The sequence below is a fragment of the Nicotiana tabacum genome, chromosome 10, assembly GCF_000715075.1.
Source record: "Nicotiana tabacum cultivar K326 chromosome 10, ASM71507v2, whole genome shotgun sequence".
Classification (NCBI taxonomy): Eukaryota; Viridiplantae; Streptophyta; class Magnoliopsida; order Solanales; family Solanaceae; genus Nicotiana; species Nicotiana tabacum.
In genome coordinates, this window is record NC_134089.1 from 172473762 (window position 1) to 172478686 (window position 4925).

Consider the following 4925-nt stretch of genomic DNA (forward strand, 5'->3'; position numbering starts at 1 on the left):
GTTGTTTCAGTTTCCCTCATTCTTGACTACTTCTGTGTGTGGTTCTGCAGTCAAGTTACATTACTAGCATGCTATATTATGTCCCCTTTCCCCTTAGATTAATGCTTCCCCTATGTGTGTTATGAAGCATACTCTGTCAGTCACTTGTTGTGTACTTGATGTCTTATGAAGCTCAAACCCCCATATCCCCTCTATGTGTTTGTGTTCCTTTGGCTGGATTGTGGCCATGCCAGCATCAACTATTGCTGGGCATGCCCAAACTAGACCCCTACTGGGGCCATGTGCTTACAGACAAATGTATCCCTAAATCCCTTGACCCCATTTTAATGTCTACTGATTTTGTATAGTTTTGAGTTTTACTGCAACTGATTTCAATCACCTCTGTTACTAATTGCTTTAAAAAAATGGACTATCAGTTCAACTTTTTAAATAAATCTCTTTCAATATGTGTTCTGCACTTCCACTATATTCTTAGAAGCTAGGCTCTGCCCCTCTTGTGTGAGCCTTGCCTTGGGACCCTTGAGCTCCCTCTAAACTTGGACACATAAGGGCTGGCCCTTCCACACCGCACTCATTCTATTTGGTTATGTAAACCTGGGTGTAAGCACTACCCGGGATCCCTTGAGATCCCTACGGAACTTTGACACACCCAAGTATGAGAAAGGCTTTGAAATTTTGGCATTGAAGTGGTTCATTACATAACTTAGAGATGAAGTCAAGTTTAGGCTTCCTTTGATTGTAATTTCTTATTTCTGCACTTCTTTTTGTAATTCAATCATTTGGCCTGTAATAATTCGTAAATAGTTATGGGGTGATTAGTGAAAAAAGGGTGGGTAGTTGTATGTTGTGGGTAAATTGGGTAGATAACATGCCTATAAGGTCTATTTTGATTCCAAACATGGCATGTCAGATATCATGCCTATAGGATCTGCTCTGGTTCAAAAACAAATTCTGTATGTTCTACTTTAACTTTGATACCATGCATATAGGATCTAATGGCTTTAATTAGATATCATGCCTATATGGTTAAAAATCAGCTTTATAATCAGATACCATGCCTATAGGATGTAAAATCAGTTGTAATAGAAATCATGCCTATAAGGTCTAAAACCAGTTTAGTTAAAAAAATCAGTTTGACTCGTGCTTGTCTAAATCAGATTAAATAACTTACTCTTTTCGTGTTAATTAATATCGTTAGAAAACATGCCTGGAGGATCTCAAATCGCCTGTTTAAAATTAAATACTGCTCTACTGCATTCTTAACCATTATAGATATCATGCTCATAGGACATCACCATTACGCCTAGGCAAGCCTTAGGTAATTACTTAAATAAAATTGGAATTGCCTTTATTAATTACTAATTGCTACAACCAGCAGGCAGACCTGATTCAGACTTCTTTTCAGAGTTATATAATGAATCTGGTTTTGATTCAACTCCTTGCTTTAGGATTTTAAAGTTCATACCTTAATTGTGTTTGAGTCGTGCTATTCACATGCATTATTTGTGGAGGTATACATGAGCCTTATAATTGCTTACATTTTTCCTCTAAATGAAGTCTTACGTGTTTTTTGTATGCGCCTTAGCCTTTTACCTTTAAACCTAAGAGTCAGCCTAAAACCTCTCTCTTATAGGAATAATAGTCCTAAATTCCTCTGGGACTGATAGGAATGGGATGGGCAATAGCACACAATAGAGGTCGAGACCAATCCACGCTTTAGTACCTTAACGGAGTGGGGAGGGTAGATATGGATATGATGACCGATGTGCTAATACTACATGTATCCCCTCTTCTGAGGAGTGTCATACCGGGTATTGCATTGAGGTGATCCATATTATAAATAAACCTAGGACCCCCTTTTATTTTTTACAAACATGTCTAGCTTATAACTATTTCAAATCTTGACTTTCAATAATTGTTTTCAAATGCTCGTATGTTTAACTTAAACCCCCTCTTACTTGAGCCTTTATTTGTTTACTTGCTAATTGCACAAATTCACAAAAAACCATCTGGCCGGGAACCACACTAGTGGATCCTGAGGGGTGCCTAACACTTTCCCCTTGGGATAATTTCAAGCCCTTACCCAATCTTTGGTTATCAAACCTAGTTGTAAATAAACTCTACAGGTGTCCTAATGCTCCTTAAATCATTAGGTGGCAACTCTTCAAATACCCAATTTCCAAAAGGAAAATGAGTCATTATACCCTCATGAATGTCGAAACCCAGAAACTCCTCTCCGTTGGAAAGAAGAAAAAAAAGGGGGCATGACACATATCCTATATCTACCCTTCCCATACCCTTAGTGGTCATGCAAAACGAGTGTTTGGTCAGCGATCTCTATTGCATGCTGCTACCCGTCCCTTCCTAACGGTCCTGGAAGGAGTTAGGACCTCTACCTATAGGTGGTTCTAGACGGTCCCCTACGGCCTTAAAGGTGAAAATTCTAAGGCGACAAGCAAAACACATAGGACTTTCAGCACATAAAAGGGAGCAATTAGAGGCTCAAAGTTTCCTCGTCAAACAAGGCACATAAACAGCACGACTCAAGCACAATTAAGGGCTTTTATTAAACAGTATCTTAAGGCACGATGTCTAGGCGAATATGCAGAAGACAAAAAATTTCTTTTTAGACTCAGAAGTGATAACCCTAGTAGTTGCCTATCGATTTTAAAAAGCCTGTTAGGATCAGAAAACATTAAGCAATAGGAACAGTTTCAGAGATGTAGTTTTGGAAACGCCCTAAAGGCTTGCCTATACGCAGAATGCTGATGGCTACATTTATAGTGAAACAAAGCAGGTTTTGAAACAAACTTCTTTAAAACCTATAGGCATGCTGTCTAATGATAGATTGATGCAGTTTAAAAGAACTTGTTTCAGAAATATAAACTACGTAATTAAACCAATCAGAAGGGAACTAAGCATGGACTAAGTTAAATTACTTAGACTAGTTTAGATTGATAGGCAGAATTTCGAATATGGTTCCCTATAGGCATGATATCTAACTTCGTTGATCTAATTTTAAGACATGCAGACATGAAAACATACATAAACACTTGCCATAACAAAACCTGGATTAGGTCCTATAGGCATGACATCTATTAGTTAAACCGATTTTAATACATTGAAGGCATGATTATTTGGAACCTATAGGCATGGTTTCTAGCATAGTGAGATGACAAAATGTAAAGCCCTATAAGCATGATTTCTACTTGATAAAGTAATTAGATTCAATGTAAAGTCCTATGAACATGATTTCTACCCATATTACCCCATAAAACATGTATCTACCCATCCCTTTCACTAAATACCCCAATATTTATTTACAAGTTATTACAGACCAATGAATGAATTACATAAGTAAATAAGAAAATAAGAAGCTATTCTATAGGGAGCATTCGATTAGGCCCAGATTTCCCAAAGCCTCCAATGGCCTCAATTCCATAGATAATGTCAGAGTCTAGGTGCATCAAAGTTCTCTCAGGATCTCAAGGATCCCGGACAGTGCTTACACCTAGACTTAGTAACCAAAAATTGAACAAGTGCAGTGTGGAAAGGCCAGCCTCAGTATGCCAGAATTCAGAGGGTTCTCAAGAGGATCCCAAGGCAGTACACATACTGGAGGGGGCAGAACTTATTGACTAAGAGTAGAGTGAAAGTTATTTTAGTGAAAAACTATATAAAAGAAGGCCTGTTTGAAAGTAATTTAGTAAAACTCAGAGACTGTTTGAAAAAAGATTGAAGAAATGAACAGAAGTCCAAATAGAACACCTTAGGACAGGTTCATACACAGCCAGGAGTCACAGCACCAAGGCAGGTTTAAGTAGTCACAAATAGGGGTCAAGGGGTTTGGGATTACATGGAACACATGGTGGTAAACACATAGAGATAATTGGTGCAGACATGTTCAGAAACAACACAGAGGGGTAACATGCTGATCTAAAGGAATGGGAGTACATAATAATATAAACATCAATTACAAGTTTCACAACAAAACGACAAATAGAAGCAAACTAGAAACACGATGAACTGAAGCAATAAGAAAATCATATTGTTGTTGGAACTTTGAATTGAAATCTAAACATACCAGTAAAGAGGACAGTAAGCAAAGTGAAAGAACAGTAGGACACAATGGTTAGCCTTGGCTTGTAGTTGGCTAACTTAGAGTAATAGCAAGTAGCACAAAAGAGAGCAAAAAGTTTTTAAGTATGAGCGATAGGTTTTGAACCAAGAGTGTTCGTGTGTTGTGTTGATGAAAGACTAAGGTATTTATAGTTTGAAAGAAGGTAGAAAATAAGGTAAAAATCAAAGTCCATTAGTAACTAAGGAACTCAGAATTAATCAGTCAGGTAATCAAGGTAAATACTCCCCTTAAGTTAAGGGAATTATCTCAAACGGTAAGAATAAGTGGTAAATAAGGAAAGAAATCAGTATACAACTAATAAAGAAAGATTCAAGTTCAGTAAGTATAGGGTAGACAATTAGGACTAAGTTCAGAAAACTCCAATTAAGGAAATGGTTTAGTAAGAATAAAGTACCATAGCAAATAAGGTAGGGGAATCAGTTAATTTAGACAGACGAGGTAGAATTTTAGGGTTTAAAAGAGGATCTTTCAATCAAACCATAAAATTAGGCATCCAGAATCAATCAAGAGGAAATTATGATTCAATACTCAACATATAAATAGAAAAAGAGCAACCAGACGTAGAAAACAGGCAGGGTCAACAATATCGATAGAAAGAGGCAAGTCTTGAACAATCGATGAACATAATCACATAAAGGTGGTATAAGTTAGGCTAAGAACTCAATTAGAACATATTCGAAGCAAGGTAACCACAAAAACTTGACAAGAATCGAGTAGTCATGCTAACACACAGAACCAAACAAAGAAGATCTAGAAAAATTAGGAATTTTTAACATAGGCGAGT